General features: G+C 41.8%; 1 protein-coding gene and 1 long non-coding RNA gene across 3 annotated transcripts in view; one reads left to right on the top strand and one right to left on the bottom strand.

Moving 5' to 3' along the window:
• LOC124307886 (small conductance calcium-activated potassium channel protein) overlaps positions 1 to 24,941 on the top strand; it is a 155,171-nt gene that overhangs the window by 6,669 nt on the left and 123,561 nt on the right. For both annotated transcript variants that reach the window (XM_046770044.1, XM_046770043.1), the window contains exon 2: positions 9,973 to 10,200. The gene's annotated coding sequence lies outside the window, so the exon portion shown is untranslated. The remainder of the gene's footprint in view (positions 1 to 9,972; positions 10,201 to 24,941) is intronic.
• LOC124307892 (uncharacterized) overlaps positions 1 to 24,941 on the bottom strand; it is a 159,237-nt gene that overhangs the window by 25,324 nt on the left and 108,972 nt on the right. The window lies entirely within an intron of this gene.

Raw genomic sequence — 24,941 nt, 5'->3', positions numbered from 1 at the left:
GAATTTTGTCGATTAATTAGAAAATTATTGCTGACAGAATTTTGTATTTCTAGTTGTTTATTTTTCCTCACGATGGTTCTAATTTGGTTTTAATTGATAATTATGTTATGTAGATACAAGTATACAGGCGTAGAAAATAAACGTCGTTGATAATGTTTCTGAAGGTAAACCGTGGTTATTGTGTGATTCGAATCCACGCAATATTGAATAATTCAATATCGGAAATTGAAGGAACCCATTTTTTTCTTCTTCTGCAGGAAAAACTATACTGTAGTACGTAATTTTCAAGATACTGTATCGATCAAGAATATATTACCGAAAATCACGGCCCAATATCCCAGGAAATAGAGACGATTACGAACATTTTTTTGTCACCGAGTGATACATCTGTGGCGTGTTTCGCTTAAAAGAATTGAAATTTCGTTTCGTTATTTTCGCTGCCCACGTAATATTTTCACAGCAAATTTGCGTTTTTAATTTTCAACAAGATGCCTTGGATAATTATTTCATGAAAGAGCCTGGAACGAGCGAGTTTATTCGTGATTGTTTTAAATTCCGAGAGCGCCGGTATTTGCAGATTCAATGCCTGCGGGCGTTATAACCTGAAGACGTGTTCGCTTTTCCACTTTTCCCCTCAGCTATTGTAGGTAAACGTTCCGCCATTTATACGCAGGATATATTATTTATCGTTAATTGAGCAGCCATGATAATTGTTTTTACACGCAAGTGTCCTGGAAAAAAATTAAAAAATAATTATTCAGTGGGAGAAAAATGATGTGCAAAGTTGCATTCGTTCATCCTTTTATTTACTTTCATGATGTTTGCTGTGTTTTTACACAAAGAAAAAAAAAAAATCATCAGAGTCTGTTTTCGAGCTTGTATTCCATATCACGGAAGGTTTAGAGAAAGCTTTTTTCACATCCCGATCACCTACGATGTATTTCTATTTTTCGATTTTGTATGCGGAAAAGATAAACGTCTACTGCGTATAATTTTCCTGGCGCATTTATACTGTTTCATTCGCAGCTCATTCAGTTTTCTCTTAGTTAAGATACAAACTTGCTGGTTCCGCAGAGAAGAAAGTTTCAGGAAATGAGCTATCGAGGCCGGTAATCTTCATTTCCTCAGTTTATCTCGAAAATTTCACCCACAAGCAGCAGAGAAATTATCAGTCTTGCTATTTTAAATCAAAATCTTTTCATTAACTGAGTCTATCTCGACAGACTTGGACGGAAGACCGAGACTTTTCTTTTAAGAGGTGAAACGTACGTTTCTCTGTCAATATGCTGCGATGCAGTAGCAAAAAACTCGACGATTAATGTTCCAAGTATTTACTTTATCAGTTTGGTTAGCGGCCAAAATATGTATTGTGGAATGTTCGTTTCCTCCTAATATTAGTCTCCTTATACACATGTAACCATAGTTGCTATTTTACCGCGTATCAAGTCTTTTTCTTCTCTTATCCTCGTCGTCGGATGATATTTGCAGGAAACGACGGTTTAAACAATTAACCTTCCTCTCACGAAGAAGGCGGTTCCTACTAATGATTCAGTCGCTGAAAGCATACTTTATAAGGCGGGGGCGGGAATTCTCGCAGACAGATGGGCGGGGAAATGTTACCTTCTTCTAGATATATTTACCCCAACTGCAGGATAAGGATATGAGGTGGTTCCAGCTCGTAAACGTTCAGTTTATCCGTTATCTTTGCAACAACAATATCAAATGTATTGCTCATATATTTTACGATGCAGGTTGATTGTCACGGACGCAAAGATCGCGGGTTTTATGCCGACACTCTGCGTGACCTCCGACTGACCTTTTCCAAGGTTCCTTCCACGGAGCAAAAACCTCAGGTGATAACTACGCGATTCGATGCACACGTTCCGCAAAGCATAAAAAATATCTGCCACTGCCCGATGACCAGAATATTTGCATTCAACGCAAAGATTCGTACTTGGGGGGTGTAATGTAGATATAATTCTAAAACTTTTGACGAGTCTTTTGTGCCATTGAATTACGTGGGAATCAATCAATCAAGGGTTGGTATACAAAGCACTCGGTACGATGGATCTTGAGACTTATACTTCAGACAAGGATGAGCAGGGTTCCTAAATTGGCATTTCTGCGTGCGACTGTTCACGTATCATTGACGAAGAATATAGCATTGTGAATATCACTGTGAAAGAAGCACGGAGGGGCTGTAACGAGATGATTTTTGAATCGAGTTGGCGGGGCGAAATGATTGAAGCTGACCTTTGCCACCCATAAGCTCAGCTTTTCAATTGAACTCGTTAATTAACCGAGCCGGTGTAAATGGACAGAGGGCCAAATCGTCGGATCAATAACGATGACAGTACTCTCTGTTCGGCAATCAATGTCGTATATTGGAGTGTCGTCACCGTTTCAATAACGGCAGAATACACCGACGGTAAGAATGAGGTTGGAACAATTATTCCCTCTTGGAAAAATAATTTTTCCCTTTCCATAAATATCAGCAATCACTAGAACGTTTTGACCATCTAGCGAAGAAATTTTTCGTACAAAAGTGCATTATGATCCGAGTACCAGACGTATATGAGTTCCGCCAATTCGTTTCATCACCGACCCTTTCTCCCTGCGCTTTCTACGTAGTTTCGAAAATCGTTGACGGAGAAGATCGCCTATCTCCGTCGAATCAAATATCACTTTGGAGAATGCTTCGAGAGGTGAAGGGAAAAAGTCGACTCATACGAGTTCAATCCGATGGCGAAACTCTGGAATGGTTTTCTCCGTGTGACGCGAAACTCGTGGTAGTGCGTCGGCGGTGTGTAGCTTGATCATCGTCGTTTGGCCGGTTGAATTGCTCATGAACTTCTCAAGTTTATTGGCACGGTCGACGGCCGTAATACTATGACGCCGTACTATTGCGGATGCGTGTTATACACACACATATATATACACGAGTACTCGACGGTGACTGCATGCTTCCTGCGCGACACGTGTCGCGAGTCTAGATTGCTTTCGCGTGTTGTACCGGTACGACGTTGAATAGGGACCTCGAACTAAAGTACTGCAGATAGTGTTACAATGTGTGAGCCTTCGTCTCTCTCTCCCTCTCTCTCTCTTGGGCAAAGTAGTTTCAAGTTAGTTAAGCTCGTTTACCGCGCCCTGCACTGCGAGCCAGATCGTGAATCTCGTCGCGAATCTCGTGCTCAGATGAAAGACTCTCGACTTGTACGTTACGTCGAGTCGAGCCGTGCGGGTCCCGTATGGCACTTGCTACACTCGAAGGAATGACAAGTGACCTTCGGAGTGCCGTGATTATGACGGAAGGATGAGCGAAAAAGCTCTCCCCAGCTCGGTGCACCATCAATCACGTAAGAGATGAAGCGTACGGCTCGACGGTCGCCGGAACAAAGTACTGATGGAAGACAGTCGTCCCCTCGACGGCAGTTGACGTTGACCCACTCGCCAGTTTACGCGTCGCGTCGTATAGAATTCTCGCTGACGTTTACGATTGATCGGGAAAACCTGCCATGCCTCCGATAGTTCAGCGCCGAACTGACTGAGTCCAGATGTACGCCGGATCGTTAAGCTATGACCGTGTGTTTGCGATACTGTGTATATGGATGTACGTGGAAATGAACGAACGTCCAAGGAATACGAGCGGGTGATTTTAAACCGCGGATGTCATTGCGCTGGAAGACGGAGAATCAGAGGGGCTCGGTTGACTCCGACGCCGAATGACCGGAGGATTTAGGTACCTGCGGAAAAGAGTCACGTACCTAACCACGAAACTTAAATAAACGCACGTACTTTTTGTACGGCTCGTCGAGCAATCTGGTGCACGTTGTTCCTTCTGCGGTTATGTGAAACGAAATCCTGAACTCCAAGGTAACTGATCAATCGGTAATCGATCGAAAGGTTTTACGCTGTGGCGATACGAATGCTTCCTATCGTTTCCCAGCCTCGTAAAAGTTACGCTGTAGGAAACATGCAGTGTGGACTATAATTTCGTGTCAATCTAACACAATTTCATGGTGGATTTCTGAATCACCAGCAAAAGTTGTTCTATGGTAGTCCACAACAGTTAATTTTGGTTAATCTCAACACTACCATACCCAACACTGTAGGCACAATACTATTCTCTTGGTTTTTATTCGGTGAGAATGTATATACTTTATATAATATATAGAGTTGAATTTCCCAGGTTTCGTTCCTTTGTTACACGGCTTAGGAGTTTCTTTTCACGGGAGACTTCCTTTTTTCACTCCTTTCTTTTTTGTCCGAAAAACTGATTACGAAAGCTCCTTACCCGCTCAAAGCTCTGTATATTAGCTTTTCAAATGGAATCTGCTGTATAAGAAGATTTTGAAGTTGGACCGCAGGCGTATGTTTATTGAAAAAAAAAAGAATAATTTATATATGCTGCCTTCACGGTCGTCGTCTTTTACCGAGTATCGGACACAGATTATTCTCGGATGTTGATGATAGTCAGGGAAGTTGGCGCTTTGCCGGAGCTTCGCGGGATCACCCATACAAACACAGAGGAGTATTAGGAGTGCGTGAAATCCTGGCATGCCTTACAGGTATATGTCGCGATATAGTCGGATGTAGCGTAAATTTGAGACGGATCGGGTCCCCGTCTATATTTATCCCGCGGTTGATCTTCCAAAGTTACTTTTTCAAACGATTTCTTCGTGAAAAATCTTTCTCAAGTGACATCGCCGCTAGAAGCCGGGTCGCATAGCCTGGCGCGTGGGCTGAATTCGTAAAAATTTCATTTATATCTCCATGCCCGACGGGATAACTTGCACGAGCAGAAACGTTGGGGGTTATTTCAGTATTCATGCGAAAGTTGAGAGATTCTCGAATCCCTTATGCGTTTATTTTGACCTGTGCAGATGAAGGAACATTTTTAGCACTGATTAAATTTTTCAATAATACAAACTTTGTTTGCTCATAATGAAGTACGATCACCTTGTTATACAGATTGCCATTACTCGGCATGCAGATCATTGCAATAATCACCCATCACTGTGTAGCACTATAGTATGAATTTCACCGCCAAATTGCAGTAATTTAACTCTTATACCAGATTGTAAAGTAGGTCACTAAATTGTTTCTCGTCCCGTTTCAACACGTGAGCACATTTTATTTCCTACAAATTCTTACCAGCACAGAATATGTGAATTTTACCACGCGCAGTTGACTGATCAAAAAACGTGGAATGTTCTTCCAACAAATGTGGAAAAAAAACGTTCCACACGTTCACAATCTCGTGATCAACGACGTCGTTTACCGGCACAGAGATTAACCAAAAAGAGAGAAGACGAACTGAATTTTGTTGCTTGATACAGTGATCGATATTCATCTGGTACCTTAATGTGGGTTGAAGTTTCCCTGGAAAGATGGATAAGACACGTCAGTTGGCCAAGTTGATGGTCTGATGCATTAGCAAAACGTTAATCTTTCAGTATAGACATCCGGGCTCAGTGAAGTAAACTGACGTTAATGAAGTGTCAGACAGAAGTTTCTACGGTCTAACGAAGCGACAGTTCGATATTCTGATTCGAATGATACTATCCTAATCCTGAAGTTGAGCCCGAAACCTAGACGCTCGTCGAACGCGTAAATACGTCCTCGGTTTCTTGATTGCAAATACTATGAGTCGATTCTATCAACATTCTCATTCCAATTGCTGCAACAACTTTTGGATCGTCACAGTTCTACCTCGTCCGAATTGATTTTAACAAATCGGAATCGATTCAACGGCGTTGTAACAGTCGCGTAAACTTGAATAATTTGGTCTTGTCAGATCACTTATTTTCATTGTCCGACAATCAAACCGCTGATGATTGATCACGTGCGACATGTTCAAATTTTATTTCTTCGAAGTTGGCATCGAGCGGGTGAGGGATACGAGGCAAACTCACTCAAGCGAAATACTGTTTATGTAGGTATGTGACCAAAACTCGAGAGTCAACTCCGGTGCGATAAGTTAACTGCAAATTATCCAGTGACTTGTTTTCCAAGGACAATGATACTCGTCGGGTTGTTATCTGTACATTAACAGCATTCACCGGACGTACGTAGCGAAAGCACCTACCTTCACCTCTGAACGGAAATCAGTTTCGAAATACAGCAGTAGTTTGAAGCTTGTAATTAAGCGGATTTACTAAAATTCAAACACCCTTGCCATTTCAGACTTAGTATCCTGGATAATTTCACGCATCACAGAGGAACATTTCCGAGGTATTTCAATTATCCGACAGGCTGAGGTCAAAAATAATCGACCTAATCCCAGAGAATTTTCCTAATTAGTAGAATTGCATTGCTACCGAAGTTGAGCTTTCGCAGTATGAGGTGGTCGAGCGGTCCATGCGAATATTTGTTCAAATATGAATTTCTCTAACTTTGGTGATCCATCAAATTGTCTACATACCTACGTGTACCGTAACTCGTGTGTAACACTTCGTAAACTCACGAGGCTGAAGTTAATAACGTAAACCTAACGAAACATCATGGAATAAATCGTTGTACAATTTTAGACGGACTTTCAAAGAGTTGGCTTTTCAAAATATGAACATTTTATCTTTGCTGTGATTTATTAGCTGAATTTCAGACAATCCTAAGGGCGCGAACTAACGATATCCCCAAACAATCGTTAAAGTAACGTTACTAACTTCAACCTCATATAACTTCGGCCGTTATATCCTATATCATATCAGAAACCACAGTGAGACGTAATCTTGTGAAGAGAAATTCGTGCCTACAACCGGCTGACTGGCACGTGGAGAAGATACAGTATTCTCAAAGTCAAATAAGGATGAAAATATACGTGAATGCAGAATGTTCATTTCCACGAGAACGCACAAGGAGTGCCGTAAAAATTTTCGCACGCTGCTTCTCAAAAGGGCGAAATAGAAAACGAGGAAACGAATAGAAGTCTCAGAATGAAAACCCGTATGAAGAATGAAAGAGCAAGGTGAAAGAAAAACGTGAAATAAAAAAAGTAAAATTGGAGACTAAAATAAAATGACGTGCTGACAGCGTCGTCGACGGACGAAGAAAAAATATGACTAATGGTAACGGCACGAAAAGCGCCCTTTTCATATGCAGTAACGTTCTCCTTCAACACCACTGCGACGCGAAAAACCGAAGAATATTCCAAAACATTGATCAAACGCGAAAGCCTTTGAGCTTTTCTGACTGACTAAACTCTGTCCCATCTACGCTGGCTCAACATTTTATACCGGAAGGCTGAAACGTTGAAGAAGTCTCACAGCTGTTCTACGAAAAGCTTGCGGTACGGTATTAAAAATAACAATCAAGTAACGTGAATATTTCACTGTGAACTGATTCAATTGATGTGAAAAACCTTCGTCCGGCGCAAAAAATATTGCCAAACAAAAGTGTTACGACTCTGACGAAATACGCAAACAAATCTTCATTTGATAATCCATACTATAAATGTATGTATACTGTTTGTAGCAAAATCTGGAAAAATTATACCGTCTGGAATTTTGCTTCGTAGGTCCTACAATAAATTCCCCGTGAACAATAGACGTACATCCGTAAATGAATGTAAATAAACGGGAAAAGTTAGAGAGTGACAAGGATTTGTCCCGACAAGAAAGATACACGAGCGTCGTTGCGAGCGGGGGTAAACAATGGCCCCTGGTTCACGGTGAGATTGAAAAGCTGAGGGTAAGTCGTAGCGCCTGGAAACAACGCGACGCGAGAAAGAAGAGAAAAGCTCTGCAGGGTGAGCATGCGGAGAACGAGACTGCGTAAAGCTCGAGAGGGACTAGAAAGTGCATTGAAACGCTTGCGACGTTTCGCCCTTTCAGCGTGCTCTTTCGCTGCGCAGCTTTAACGCGCCTCAAGAAACCGTACAATCGGTTATGTTGGAATGAAAAAATTGAATGGATTGGAGATACGACAGGGGTGAGTTTCCGCGCTATTATACCGTCAATGGAACTAGACAGGATCTCACATATAATTCGTCCCGATTGGTAATATCGGTCATAAGAAAGGACAAAGGTAAGCCGAATGACGCAACTCACTGAAGAATTGATCAAATTCATTTCTTCAGTATCTTCTGCAGACAGTGTAAATACGAACACGGCGTGTTGCATTCAAAAGCTTACACGGCGACGTTTCCGTGTCGATTTCATCGGCGGTGACTGTGCGGGTAAACGTTTCAAATTCTGAGTGAGGTCTACCACGTCTATTTGCCGAATAAATTTTCATTAGGGAATTCTCGCGGTACGTGGTTTTGTATCACGAGGGTTTCAACTGACGGAACTCACCAGGATCGTGATCCTGACGTGAGCTACTTTGCCGGGTAAAACACGAAACGTTCAGCCATTCAACAGCGAACCTAGACTGAAACTACGAAATTATTCATACCACACGTAGCGACATCAAGATTGACACCTACCAGAAGACTGTAGCTTCCAGACTCCGGTTGAAATTCTTCAATATTATATGCAGCATGCCGGAGCGCTACATCTAAAGATGAGGAAACGGACGTTAATTGAGGGTTGGAATAGTCATGGTAGGGACGTTTTATCACCTCTCAGGTCAGGGACTACGTATCTCGCTGTCTGGGTCAGTTTACTCGGGCCTTAATTTGCATGGTTCTCTAGAGCAAGGGGCACTAAATCGTGAGATCGTGAGGAGACCTCCTCGTGAATTATTGAGCACAAAACAGCAATCCCAGTTCCGTCAGTTTCCACGTAAGAATAGACGGTTGAATCTGGTTCACGGAAATAAGGCAAAACTTCGTCCTAAGTCAACTTTACCACGCAAAAGTCGATTAGGAAAAGTTACAAAGATTTCAAGGGAAATAGTCAGCCAAACTGACTACGCGATAAAAGTATTCATCAGATGTCCAAAGTATCACTCAGAATTCTTCAGGAATGTTGCGAATAACCGAAGTTGCGATCATGATCCAAGTTTTGAATAATCAAAACCTCTTTGTCACTCGGAGAAATTCCATTCAGCAGGAGAGGGAAAATCTAGAAAAATATAACGATTCCAACCAGATTGTGCCAATTTTCAATCCCACATTTTGACATGTCTCGAATTAAAATCACGTCACTAAGTTTTGAGCGTACATTTCGCAGGTCTGATCAATACACAGACGAAGTATCGATACTTATTATGTCATATTACATAAATCAAGAAATCTTTTTTGTACGGCGTCTATGCACACCTGGCACAACAACTCAATACCAGAGTTTGGCTCGCCCTCGGAGCAAACATGACGTCGACTAAGCACCCTTGCCCCGCTTGTTTGCGCTTTTTATCTGACAACGATCTTAGCACAAAGACTTCCTCGTTTCCCGAAGGAATTCTCGCGTGCCGCGACCACTTCGCTTTGCTATTATCGCAGCAGACGTACTGCGATACCTTTACATTGTGGTATCCGACTCCGAGTCTCGGCTGTCGATTAAATGAGTATTTATATGTACAATTCGCACGCGGCCTGCTTCGCGATTTATACGATGCCAAAGCAGCTGGTGGAAAGACATTTGTTCGCCGAACAGAGCTTATCTACTTTAATATTTACTTGGAGGAAGAAAATCTCTACGGACACACGTCTGTTGCAGACCTGTAAAGATAATAAGAATGTAGGCATATAATATGAAGTTTTTGTTTTCCACATGAAAGAAAAGTGTGTAAATCCACTAAACCACGAAGAAATAAAGTGGTTAGAAATTTCCACGATAAAATTGCTTTTTTCATCCGAAGAAGACAAGCCCAGGCTGCAAACTAGAACCATATAACCGGTGAACGCGACTCTGGAAATTCTCCATTCGCAGAATCAATTTGAAAGGGAGGTTGCGCCAGAAATTGGAGTCGAAATTATGGTATACTGTGAACTCGACTAGACGGACAAAAACAGAGACAAAAGACAAAATTGAACGTTGTCGAGATCATTATAAAGTTTCAGTAATTAACCAGATATTTTCTATTTTCCAGGTTGACGATCGCTTTAACGGATATGAAAGGGTGAAGGCTTACCGCGCCAACATAAATTAAGTGGACCAATTTTTATACGATAAACTACCAAAGAAACATAAGTAAATGTGATTTTATCATTTATTATTTCAAAATTTTTTTCTGTACAATCAAAGGAATCAAAGTTCGACGATACATTGAAATTGGGGATCATTTCCCGCGAAGCAGACTTCTCGAGATAAATCAGTGGTGAGTCGTACTACGTAAGATGTAATAAATAAATGGTCTAACAGTAGAATCCTACATCCTGAGTTAACCCTGTTCCTTGGGCATCGAGTTAATATTAGAAAAGGTCAAGATTTACAAACTTCTGCGTAAAACTATAAATATCTTACTAGGATTTTGTATCGAAGATGAGAATCGGGTTATTTCTGGAAAATATCGGGGTGCTGTTCCAAAACGAAAGTTCACAAAATCCTATTTCTGGAATCACGACACGATCCGCGAGTGTTTGGGAAATTTCGTGAACCGGATGAATGGGAGGGAAAGATACCCGCTTCATATAGTAGGAGAAACTGTATAGTCAGCAAAGCCGAGCTTCAGGGTCCAGGTTGAAATATCGCCTCGCGAGCAATATATTCTCATTATATTCGATGAAACGGAATAAAGATGATGAGAGCTACTCAACCTGTGCAAAAGATGCCATCAACTTAAGTAGTTAACAAGCTTTTTCAATAACCCTGTATAGAAAATGCAATGCACATACGTACACGTATGTGTATGCGATTGTAGGTACACTAAACGTTGGCGCAAAATCTGGCAGAGGTGGTCGAGGTGTGAAAAACTGAATAAACAAATTTACAGCCTGTCGAAAACGTGTTCACAACACTGATGTTTTATTTCCTCATTCAAACTATAACGGATAGACTATGTTGCATAACGTATTATGTTGAGTGGAAATTCATTCAGTTTTTCAGTGTAACCTGGCGAGTTGTCAAATTATTGTATGCACAACGCGTGTAAAACATATACGCACAAACGTGACGTTGACAGTTAGGAATGGGCAATGCGTGGGCGATATATCAGGTGTATTTGAAAACCAAGTGCTTGTATTTTTGTTACAGGCTTATAGATTTTCTCTAAGGGAGTGAAAAATTACTTCAGGCATAAAATACGAGTTGTTGAAACGCTGCCGAGAAGGCTTGGACAGATTGAGTTTCAACCGATGTACAAGAATTGGTTTGAAGTTTCTCCTCTCGAGAAAATAGCCGTGAATTGGCTTTTTTCGCGATTTATCATGGATGAAAAATTTGAATTACAAGGTGCTCGAACCGATTATCGTATCGAGATAACTACACTACAACTTTGTACACGTGACTATCTCCAGATGTTCGACCTCTTGAGGGCAACATATTGTGCGTCCTTTCGTTTTGATTGTTTCCATGGAGAGTGGGTGTACCAAAGCTTAGCCACGTATCGTAGTACGCGTGTCTGCCCGTACAAACATATTTGCGTAATACGCATTGAGCCCTCACTAATTAAAAGCCAACTACTAGTAAGCTGACGTCATACAGATTATAGAAGCTAATTCTAGCACACTTCCAACGACGGCGTTGGTTGAATAAACATTGTAAGCCTATCGCTTTCCCGGCCTGAATCATAAATCCATCGAAATATCGGTGTCCAAATTTATACCTGCCCCCTGCTCCCCCCCTCCCCCCCTTATATAATTGGAAAAGATGTCAAAGATTGTGCTTTTTGTGTGCTTTCACTGCGATGAGACCAGTATACATTTTGGAAATATAGAATGAATTATTTACACTAAAGTAGGACATGTCGGTCCGTTTTTCTCGGAATTATACGTCTTTCTGAAAGTCTGTCGGATCACCGGACACCGAAGAAATTTTATCACGCTGAACACTATCGCAGTTAAAAAGGAGAATTAAAGAAGGCTGTAAGTGGCATTTGATCTAAGAGAAAAGAAAAATTTCCAGTCAGGACAGCTATTCGGATATGAAATATAGTATTCAAAGTATAATTTTTCTAATGGAATATTCGTCGCGTATACGTAAAACGACAATTATATTCCACTTGACCTTGGACTTTCACCCTTGTTAGTTCTCTTTAAGAGTTGAATTCAGCACACACTTGTTTGTTCAATTTTTCGATACATGTCTAGTGATAGAGTCTCATAAATGTGCTCGAGGCACGAAAGAAATAGGAAGAAGGAAAAAATGGACCCTGTGATAAACCTTCGTTACTAAATAACATTTAAGATTTTTTATTCTATTGTGAGCTGAGCTGTTTTAAAAGACAAAGATTTTAATGCAAAATAGGTAAATCAAAATTGGTTCTTTATGCATTTTCAAATTGTTTCGTTCACTTCAAATCTCTGGTTCTTATCATCTACTTCGATTTTCTGGTTATTACTTAGCACATCGAATCTTGATTATCACCACTCAATTTGAATCTTTGATTATTACTCCCCCAACTTCTTGATTCTAAGTCTACTATTTCATATATAAAAGATTTCCAAACGCTGAGTGAAATCTCAAGGAACAATTGTTTCATACTAAGGGAGTTTTTTTCCGAAAGTGTATGCGGAAAATAAAAATCGCAATAATTCGTAAATATTATGAGCGTTTGCCCCACGATTTTCAAAAAAAGTCACCGATTTGTTTCGTCTAGCTAATATTCATCAACTTGAAAAGAAATATTCTGTACCGATAAATGAACCGTATGTACAGATGTACGTCCCTCATGACGTAGGTGATCGATGGTCATTTCTCAAATAATAATTCATCGCCAAAATATTGATTCAGCTTTTGTAGAATTATTGACGTTGTTCAATCAAACGCCTCGTTGTCTCTTCTCCCATACTTGAAATTGTTATCCCACTTCCGGCATTCTCACAATAACCGTAAATAGCTGATCAAAAGTATCGGGAACGAAATCCGTGCTAGTTTATTTATAAATGCTCACTTTTCCGCATAGTTGTGGATCCTAATTTTTTTCTCATGTGGTCATCCGTCCGTCGTAGTTCTGGGGCAGTTGTGCTGCCCGCGAATGGGAAGCAAATGGTGTTGATAAATCACCTCTCGGTATTTTCTTCATCCTTCCTAAATCACAAGGGTCGACGAAGACATAGAGCGGCAAATGCGGGGTGCAGCGATCCGCTCGACTGGAAGTCAGAATGCGACGGAAACGGGAACCTGACTTCGCGGCTGGCTTTCTATTTCACCTCGCGTCGTTAAAACTACGGAACCTTAACGAGATTGCTCAGGAGCATTTTTGAACTTAATTTAAATGCTAAAACTACCAACCCCTTTTGCTGCTCTGGTTACAGCGATATGGATATCCACTTGCGCCATTTTCGGGCTCGAAGTTTTTTTCATGATTTATTTCACAATCAGCAGACCTAGCGAGCAATTCGATTATTCGTGAATTGTGTCGTCATGAAATATTCAGCAAACCGATGAATCGATCATTGTCAATACGATTTTTCTTTGTAAAATAAGTCTAAAATCACTGGATGTAAAACTGCGTTTGAATTTTAACGAATACGATACGTCGGTCAAATTTTGTTTATGCCGATAAGTTAGGTGAGGGGTAAAATTTATTTTCAAGCAACAAACTTGACCCCATCATACAAGAATACGAATAAGTGCAGCAAAAATTAACAGTTCTTCGTTTTGCTGCACACGAATGATAACTTGCAAAGAAGAAACTTCACGTGTTGCATTTTAAATGTGAAGTAATAAATCATACTTGTCCGTGTATATAATATTTTGCCAAACGTACGTACTTTCATGACCATGCATTTTCCTGGCATTGGGTCTAGATCCAATTATGCTAATTCGTACCTCAAGGAATAAAGTTCCACTCAATCATATTACACTTGTATAATGCACGTCAGACGACGAAGGCGTTGCCCGATGCCCAGGGGACGTTGAACGTCCAACTGTAACCAGAAACTGCACCGGCTCAACCATCGCGATGTACGTAGAAGCGGATATAAATATTCGCACTGCTCGTTAAATTTCATTACGCAAAACTAGTCTGTCACGGAGTACTACACGTGCATCCCGTACCATCCTATGGCTATTATACACGATTAACTATGCGGTGAACAAATTGTCAGCGTCTTTCATTCCTAGTATACAAATAATCGCTTGATTTCGCCGTAAATATCTGCACAGAAAGCGTCGATTGATTTCACTCGCTATAAAAGCCCGTACTTTCACGAAGGCGCGTCTGGTCGCTAATTGCGAAGAAAAATTGATAGTTTCTTCTTCATCGAGGTTTATAAATATTTGTAGCGTGAACTTTGCGTAACTCTTGAGAGGTCCGCTTCATTTGAAACTCGATGTATGATTGAATCTCTTTCCACCGGCAAGCCCTTGTCGTATTATTCCAACTCAATTTTACGACGGATCCTTATTTTCAATGTGATACGTTTGAATATGTTTAAATATTCTTCTCATCAAAAACAACAAATCGACAAATTTTTCTTATTACACAGAAAAAGTTTGAGACGTGTTTCGTCGGTTTTAGTTAGTGATTCCAGATGTAAACTCTTGGTAGTTCAATGTACCAGCTACAAGTTTGAGGGCGCAGCTTGTTCGACCTGTCGACACCCTCGGGTCGTCGTGGTTCGAAACGTGCAAGCTAAGCCAGACAAACTGCGAATAATGATCCGTGCAAGTTACTCTGGAACAGCTGCTCCCGTATGCGTATAGGAGGGTTCGGAACTCGGTCTTGTAAAGTTCTCAGAGAATTGAAAACGACGGTAACGCGAAGGGAAAAAAATATTTGGTATATATTCAAATGGGATAACCGACAAGCCAGAGATTATGAGTGACAGGACAACACGATATCCTCCAGCTCTGCCATTATCGGCCTGCCTTATAGAGTTTGTGATTGTTTTCGGCCGTGGAAAAAGATTCCTCCCCTCAATATCGGGCTCCAAGGCTCATCCCTAAAGGCGAGAAGAGAATGACCGAGGGAGCGGAAGTGAATAACAAACTTATTTTTATCGAATTGAGCGATTTACATACCTGTATACTATATCCCTATGCACACACGTATGTTCGACTACATCTTTGCTGAATTATTTATGTTCACAATTATCCACCGTAGAAAACCGATGCGGGGTGTTAACGACTGTCTCAAAAGGAGGCATAAGAAAAAAGCGAAGTAACAATTTGCGCCTGGAGTACGAGCTCGCCATTAGCGCTGGAAAATACGTGTCTGCATCCCTTTTACACGTGGAGGGTAGCGTCGGAGAAGTGGAGAATTTCTGCTGCGCGCAAGGACTTTTTGTACGTTCAAGATATGATATGGGAATATTTACACATGTATAAATTACGTTGCCAGCGCGCAGACAGAGTAAATAAAAAGTAAAAGAATTACAGGCTTCTTGTCCCGAGCTTTTCCCTGTAAAGTCGAAACCCTGTACGGTTTCTATGAAACGATTTTCTCTCACTCGGTATATTCCATCGAACGTCGATAGTTATAATTCAGGCCTGTACGTGGTGTGATCAAAATTTATTCAAGACCACGGCGCTCCTCCAAGTTCAGATAAGTTAGCGCTTTGTAAAACCCAAGCTCCGAGGAACGTCGCGGAGGTACTTCAAACGGCGATAAATCGGATCTTGCGTCCCACGAGTGCACAGCGACTGGAACCGATCAAGTGCGACACCGCAAACCTGATGTTAGCAAATCTATTTATTGGACGTGCCAAGTTACCGGTCCCAGAGAGAACCGAAGTGCACGCCACTTTCTGGGACACGTAAAAAGCTGGGACGCGTCTCCTCGACTTACTCAGATAACTTATCGGAGATACAAACACAGGCTGACAGCCCGATAATTTTCGTGGTTGAAAAATTATGACCTTATGCTCGGAAACACGGTCAGACAAGAACCAATCGATCAAAAAACATCTGCGTTTCGCATGTATATTATAGTTAAGCGTAATTGCTCGCAGACTCGTCTGACGGCCATATCCTCGTTACTGAATATCACGTTGCAGATGGTCCAGAGCATTAACAGCTACACCGTTTGCCGAGGACTTTATCACCCTATATATACGAGTAATGCTTCCAGGTCGAAACTTGTGCGCCAGAAGCATCGTGTCCGTTTTACGTCTTGTTATCCACTCTAGGTGTGTTCTGGTATGTTGACACGAGTTGTCAAGGTGACCGCAAGGTGAAATGGTAAGGCTGAAAGGCAGACGCCGCTGTTTTTTCGCTAGTTCTTCTTTACCTGCATGATATTCGGATCCAGATGGAAAGGAAAAGTATTGCGCCGTGGTTCTTACTTTCTACCATTCCTTGAGATTTCTTTGCCGAGTAGCAATAGTGGCAAGTAAGCTCTTTCCAGGGAATCCTTGGAGTGGAAAGAGTGTTCTTTGCCAGACTCTAACCGCGGCTAGTTCGAGATTTCAACTGCACGCTACTGCTGAAAATGGATTAGCTAATGAGATTTATTGGTCAAATCTGGTTTGGAAAACACTAGCGAATTTTTCACCAACGTGCTTCACTGGATGCGTTCCAATGGGAAGCTAGATATGGAGTAGATTCCGAAAGACCTGACTGGTCCCGTCTGTGTTCCAAATTAATTGAAAACGGCGTGATTGCAGGGCACGAAGTTCGTTAAATTCATTAAATGAGTTTGCTACATGCGACGCTTTTGAATTTGTTCGAATTTTCGTTTCGTAACTTCGCCAATTCATCAATTTTATCACCTTGAACAAATTCCATTGTACACAGTGCTTTTGGTTTCCGTTTATGCATGATTGGAACACGTCCAAATAGCGTTTACGTGATAGTTCGTTGAAATATGGGGTGAAAACGAGTGCCAAAGACCGAAGGTCGCGCACCAACTATTAGGGTCTACACCAAACTACAGCCAACTGTGACATTTGACTGAGGAGCTTAGTTGTTGGTGTATTTTCTATTTTCGAACAGCCTGCAAGAGAGCGGGAGCTTGTCTCCTGACCTCATCTAATTAGATACCGCATTCCACCTCTCTCTCTGAATAGCCCCGTGCAGCAGCGTTGATTCCAAGCTCACGATCTCTATCGTCACTAAAAGCTTTCACATTCAAGCTCAGCCTTCAGCTTAGCTCCAAGCTTAACTGTGGACGAACCACAAAGATATCACTGATTATAGCGCGTGTTGATTAAAGCTGATAAGTCTTTGTACGGATATCCAGATACAGCATCGCAATGCGCCCAACTGAAATTATCCATGTAACGTAATTAGGGTGAGAGTTTTATTTCCCATCCGATCTTTCGGCTTTTTTTGCGTCAGATCTGCCGTGCTGGCACGCAAAAATCCGCAACCCTGGAGATTCTCCAACCTCGGAGAATTTCGACAAGCCGAAATAAAGCTTACAATACATTGTCTTGATTGTCGGTAGCCAGTATTGAAAACGTTTTAAAACAATTGCCTCGCGTGAACCGTTGACGTTCAGAGATAATGACGAGAAATCCGGGGGTAGTAAATGCTGATGGTACGATAACAGTAAGGGGTTTCGTTTACGCTCCGTCTTCTTTATCCGTTCCAATATACTTTTATGCTTGGACTTTACCGTACGTGCATAGCTTGCGGGTCGTTGCTCTGCACGGATTCACGTGAATCACAATTTGAAATTAATTACCTCACGATCAGCCAGCCCCCTGTTATCTCACATTATCCTCTAAAGCTCCGATGCCTGCATGCATGACGGTTTCACCGACGTCCATTCACTGGACTCAATGCGAAAACTCACCGCAGAGGGGAGAGCTGCATTGTATTGACCCTGAGAAAAAGACTCCGAGCCTTGTGCCGAATGACGTCAAATCGGAGCTTATTTTAAACCGCGCCCACTCTTTTAGGGTAAAAGAATAAATTTCGTCCGGAAGATTTGTCGGACAAATTGTCGAAAATTTTACAAAGCAAATTCATTCATACTCGCCCGCCCAGTTCAACCGGGTGTTATCCAATTAATTAATTGCCAAAACTAACCGACAACTCTCGATGACACGTGCACGCAATTTGCAGCTTGCACTTGACGCGTGAAGCATTCCGAACACGTCACGCTGATCAACGGACCGTGCGACCCGGTGCAGTGAACACATTTCGACGATGCACGTTGCTCCGAAGCTTTGATGCACGCTCCGTTTGTCACTCGATTCGAATCTGTCGTGACTGCGGGGCGTTAGTGCTGTAACACTGCTTTAGAATTGGCAAAAGACGGTAGTCGAAAATTGGTTTCAATCTACGCTATACGCATTGGCGTGTTACGGCCGTTATGTGTTAGAATGCTGTGAGTTCAACGTTACGGCAAGGCTATGTCAGATCTTCATACTCGAGCCGCTGCTAGTTTTCCACAGATCGATTATACGCATTCCTCGTCGGCAACCCTTGGTATAGTTTGCAGTTCAGTTACGCAGGTTATGTTTTGCGCCATGCGTGTCCTTAAGCTGTATAATTCATAGCAAACGAGAAACTTTCAACCGGGCTGACGTTAAATTACGATAGCTTTTATCAAACCTCTTTGTCGGTGAATCAATTTCGTTTCTTTAATACCCGTTAAGCGTACTTTGGCACGACTGAGATTTCACGTCAAAGAGAATTAGATATAGAACGAGAAAAAGACGATTATCCATCGATCGATAAATGCAATTAGAGCACCAAGGGCTTGTGATAAAAATCTCACTTAATTACATCCACCAATTAAGGGGCAGACGAGATCAAGTCTTCAGACTTATAATGTTAAAACTCCATCATGCTTGTTTTTTCGTTGATCGAATGCACTTATGGAAAATTGAAATTGAATCCGTTAGCTTTAAATCGAATCGAAGTACTAGTTTTTTGGCGATGACAGATTTTCAATTTTCCACTTTTGATCCCGTAAAAACGAGACCGAATTATTGTGCAAACCGGCGTACGGATTCCGAAATTCAATGTCCATATGACTGGAACCAATTTAATTAATACTGGTCAGATTTGCGGTGGGATTCATTTGCGTTATACGTAACACAAGAAACATCCAACGATCCTCCATTTCTTGTGCAAGTAACCGGACGCCTCTACAACGCGCGTGACAGGTTAAGCTGTCCAAAGTAGGAAGAAAAGGTACCCAAGGTAAACAAAAAGAAAAAAAGAAAAACGGGGTGAAGAAAATCTGGCATTTACCCCGCGTCAAGATGTCCCTTCCTTTCACTCAGTAGCTAAGTACATAAGTAAAGACAAGAGCATGGCTAACAACCTTTAGGGGAATTTCTACTATTTGACACCCCTTACATGCCAGTGAGCCACGCGCGTGTGACCTACTTGTATTTTTACACGTCTTTGATACCTGAGTACAACGAGCGGCTTACAAGGCATGTGATACACGTGGATTTGATTGATCCACCTGCGGGAATTTCGGTTCCTTAATTCTATACAGCGGGATGAACATTTCCCGTGGAAAATTGTCGGACGTTACTCTTCTTAGCACCGACTTTCTGTGTAATTTTTCTTTTTCTTCTTTCAAGATACAAATATACCATCGAGACAATAAGACTTTTGAAGCACCTTTCCCGAACTGGAACATCGACGGAAATCATCATTCAAAGAGGGATTCTGGTTCTGATCTTTTTTCCCCGACAAACTGACCTGTACTAGTTGTACAATGCCTTCGGGAATAAACTAGATAGGCATCTGCCAGTGCGCTGAGCTGTGCATTGGTTATCGATATTGTCTACTGCCTATATCTCGCCGGCCGCATAATAGGAACTCCCCGAGTCCCTCGTTCTATTCACGTCATTCTCTGGCACCTTTTTAAACTTTTACTGTAGTTCGGTCCCTGTCTTTCCAAAGAACAACTCTGGGGTGGGGATGAAATTCCGAATTTGAAGAGTTCCGAAAGCGCTGAATTCCGAATTTTTTCGTGGCGAAACTTGAAGTAAAGAAATCAAACTTTGAAGAAACATCAAAATTTCGAATAGTTCGAAACTCCTCGCTCAAAGTTCCGAATGGAGAAAATTCCGACAGGACAGAAATTAAAAAATCTGAAACAGCGAAATTCTGAGTGATCGAGGATTTTCAGTTCTATGAATTTCTGGCTTGGTGAAATTTCACCACTTTGATCCTTCTTTGTTTTTGATTTTAGATAATTTTATGTCCAGAATCCTGGTCATTTTGATTTTTGCTTTCACTATTGAGCCAATTACGCTCTGTGAGTATATTTTAATTTTCGGAATTTCACTTTATCGAAACTTTATTTTTCGGAATTCTGCTCTATCGGAACTTTGAACCGTCGGATTTCCAACGATTCGAAACTTTGTTTCTTCAAAGTTTGATTTCTTTACTTCAAGTTTCGCAACGAAATAATCGGGAATTAGGCACTTTCGGAACTTTTCAAATTCCGAACTTTACTTTCGGCCCACAATTTTCAAGATCCGCCGGTACAGTGACATCACCAGAGGTGACGCCCTTCGAACGACGAACGTTGGTAACGGTATGAGAACAAAAAAGCTGTAAGAATAAGTTGAACATTGTTACAGCTTTGTTAGACGTGGCGAAGAAGTTTAAATTCGCATAGCCAACTTTGAAAACTAATATATTATAATATACAATATAAATACGACGTACTTCACGGACTTCGTGGTTATGTAAAAGTATTCCAGCGTATAACGCCAAGAGTCTCAGCCTCTTCAGACTTCGCGCAGGCAACTTGAACTCGCGTAATTTTACGAATGAAAAAACAACACGATCTTACATGTATGGACTCGGTGAAAATGTTATAGAATTTTCTCGAGGAAAAAAATGTTATTTTTAATTACACCAACGTGAATACGGATGCCATTTGATACTTGCTTTCCGGCATATAAGCAAGCGTGAGGTGTGTTCAGAGAACTTCGTAGCGGTTTCGGCTTGCGACTGACTTAAAATAAGTTTTGTAGGTTGGAGGTATAAGCTTGCGGAATCCTCTATATCGGATTCGATATTTTATCGTTATTGAATACTTATCCCGATTCGTGCTGCAATGCGACAAGTTGTCTTTGCAGACATCTCCGGGCACCAATTTGTCCCCGGAATCGAAAAAGAATCGTAAAATGAGAGAATATTGGCGAACTGTGCAGCGTGCCTCGCAGCCCGAGCTCCTCGAGACTTTTCCAATACTCTGAAATCGTTAGTCTTCGTTCTAGTTTGGTATTTCGTGGACATGACCCCGAGTCGAATGCTTTGACCTCGTTAACGTCATCGGACCCGCGGTCTTTCGGGATGAATTCGATCATCCGCCGCACAGCTTTCGAAACCCGAGGCCTGATTTGCTGCCCGCAATAGGACAGCCGGTACAGCCAAAGCTCTGGCATTAGATGACTTAGGTTCCTGGCGCCGCGAGCTGTACTCATGGCTTGTCATGCACACCTACATACGATTCAATCTAGCATGAGTAAATACACAGACGACGACTCAACTGTCAATTCTATCGGTATTGCCCACAAGCCTCTCGTTACAGGGTTCGTCGGGTAAATTAATCGATGTGATCATGAAACCTAACCTCGCGGAGATTCGCGTTTCATCATTTTCCCAGCGAAATTTAACGGCAATCGATGACGAACAGAACATTGTTTACAACCTGGAATGAAACTTTACCGACCATAAAACCATAAGAAAGCTGATGAGGTTCTGCAGCTAAAAGGTGCCTGCATACAAGTGGCTCGACCCTCTTTATTCGTGGTCTTTTACTGTTTTCACGTTTATTGCACAATCAGGATTGCAAGGCACGTAATGCGTTTGTTTGAAAATGTCTGTGAAATACCATCAGACCGCTGTATAGTCCCTGGGACTGCGGTAACTATTGCGGTTCGAAATTAACGCACAGCTCTATTTATTGGCCAATTTACCGACAGACGGCACACATATGTGTGTTACTCGCGCAAGCATGAATTATGACTGCATGTAAAAACCGCTGTAACTACATCTCAATGTCTGTTGAGAAAATTTACGTTGTTATTGTACATGCATGGATCACCCGAGATTGTAAAATTTATTACCAGTAGATGAAGTGCGGTATAGAGAAGACTGCGTTTTATCGTTAGATATTTACAGACCGTAAATAGGATTCGCATGTTAAATCCATCCGAGTGTGAATGCGTTTAAATGGTCGTCTGTTCCTCGCACGGGTTGAAAGACAATTCAGAAACTACGGCAAGTCGACGCTGAGCTACGCTAACCTCGTAAGCATGCGAGGTCGGGCAAGTTTAACGATTAAGCTCTAATTCGGTCCAAACTGTGTCAAAGATACGTGATGCTTGCAGGAACAACAACTTACTTCTCAATTAAGCGCAAGATACGTTGTTTCAAAGCGTCACTTAAATTTCCAAGAATTTGCTCACGTGTAATTATTCGCACTGTTAGACGTACCAATAATTGTTTCAACATTTAAACAACCTCGAGATCTGGAAATTTACAGTTTGTAAGAAAAGCACAATCTCCTCGACGCTCTCGATCGACGGTGTAGCGGCCGTTCTTTGTCCGATCTCAGTATATAACGCGTGCATACAAACTTGACACGGGGTTACCTTTGCATCGAGACTCAAGCTAGCATCGATCGAATCACGTTGAAAGGACCGTTAAGGCCCTATTCAACTATTCACAATTCACCGAATGTTACGAGAAAATTCAGGCTGCGCATTCAGCTCATGGCTTTTGATATCGCCAAATTTCAACAAATCACAACATTATTTCGTTACAATTGCACCTTTGTCTTTCACCAGTGACACATAATGCGTAACCGAACAGACATTTTGGCTTGGCTATTTCTGGTCAAAGCTTCTAAATTTGTTTTCCCGAATCACGTTTTCCAGTAAAATTCCATTAATGATTCTGCAATCGATAAATCTATATTACTAGGAAGGTTCACGGACACCAACCTGATCCTTTGACATAAGTTTTGGTGATAGGAGATCCAGCGAAAAGCCCGTGACAACGTTTCGTCGAGCAAGAAACTCAATTCGTCCTGACAAACCAATCGATGTGCAGATGTGACGGACCAGAACAGAGAATGCATGTTGTGGACGAGTAGAATTATTTCTGTTTGAAAAATGAAGCGAAATCCTGTACAGAGCATCGCGTCACGTCGTAATAACCACCACCTGAAATATTTCAGAAGTTTCAACGGACGTTAACGGAACACTTACAGACGTATTTCCCATCAGCTTACACAGCCGCGTTCAATGAAGATGGTGAATTGTGGTTGAGGAACGAGCTGAAACGTGATTGCGGTAATCACGCTTATTTACACTGTCGGTATCGTTATTATTTTTGCTCTCTCCGGTAGCAAGAACAATACTAATAATCGAGACAGAGACTTTACTACGGCTTAATAAACATGTCTGGGTTATTTCGAATTTAACTGCGAGCGAGTAAGGGCACCATGTAAACTCGCGTGTGTATATAACGTGATCTTCCAGCGTTAGTGCTTTCAGCTACAGGTTGACTCAAATTATCCAAGCCTGGAGCTTTACACGGGGAATGGAATTCGGCATCATCCGACAATGCCTATATCTATACTGTCGTTAAAAATTAATGACACAAGTTTCCGCACCTTCACCGAGAGTTTCTTCTCGAAACTATGCCTGGATGTCTGGCTGCTGTCCGTCCGTTCTAGGAGACAGCGCCGTCCCGTCGGCTTCTTGGTCTACTCTGGTATCAACTATTGATGGACTGCCTGGCAGTAAGCTGGCGCTTTAATGCATGAGGGAATGGCCCATTACATTAGGAATACATACCTAACTTCAATGGTACGAGTGATGAGTCTGCGGTTCGGCTGATAGCTACGTCACTCGATGTGACAATTAAATTTTCAGAATACAGACTCGCCCTACAGTCTGTATGCAAATTGCGCTACTGCAACCCTCCTTCGCTAGATCATGCATATTGCATCCATCCCCAAGGTTGACGTTTACGAAGCCCTAAATTGTTACGGCTGAGGGTTGTCGAAGTTTACCGTACACGGGATGAAAATGGCTGCTTGTTATAAAAACTGTACGATAGCTGCGATTCAGAAAAAGAAAAACACATAAACAAAAAACTGTAATAATTGCACGACGTACTCTTTCACAATGTTATCTCCGCAACATCGGTTAGCCTGTAACCAAGGGACGGTGATCGATGCCAAATTAATTTCATCCACTTCACCGAGCGCGGGGTCAATTCAGGTCACCTCGGGTCACGATGCCGGTCTAGGAGATACAGAGTGGAGAAATTAGAAAACATTTACCCAGAATACCACCGGATGCCATCATCATTCCCTGAATCACGGTGAAACGTTCCGGAAAACGAACGAACTTTAATATCACCGGACGTTGATCGTGAATTCTACAACTCGTTACGCGCAAATTGCGCATACTCGTACATTTCTCGATTACCCGAATGCAGTCGTACGGTTAGTTCACCGTCACATTTTTATTAACCATACACCGCGATCGTCGTTTTGAAATCCTATGCGAAGAGAGACGCAATAGCAACTATGATAGTTAAGGGTGAAAAATATCTGCGCCGTACTTAAACAACGTTTCGATTAAAGCTCTACTTATAATTGCCGATGCCCCTGAGAATCTTTCAAGCGCGTGAAGACTGCAGGTTCAAGTTATTGGACAGTCTAATCTAGAGAGTGGTCGACATGTTCCAAACGTTTACGATCAGTAGAAAGCTTCTTAAAGTCCTCTGCTTGGGTCCCTCGAGCTTACCGCAAATTGATTGCCTCCCTGACTGTATGAAGATTTTCCCGTTTATCTCGAACGAGAGGAATTATTTCGAGGATGATAATAATACCGAGGCGTCATTTCGTGTGGAAAGTTTTCATCCACACATACGCAGCTCGCCGGGTGTTTCTTTCGCAATGATTAGAAAACGTCCATACCACGAAGAATGCTGATTACCGGTTTATTCTCAGCGTTCACTTTCTTGAATCGAACATTTGGTCATGGCGGTAAGATTAGCCGTGCGGAT

This window comes from Neodiprion virginianus, chromosome 6 (assembly GCF_021901495.1).
Source record: "Neodiprion virginianus isolate iyNeoVirg1 chromosome 6, iyNeoVirg1.1, whole genome shotgun sequence".
Classification (NCBI taxonomy): Eukaryota; Metazoa; Arthropoda; class Insecta; order Hymenoptera; family Diprionidae; genus Neodiprion; species Neodiprion virginianus.
Note: the sequence above shows the minus strand (reverse complement) of the source record. Positions and strands in the feature narration are given on the sequence as shown.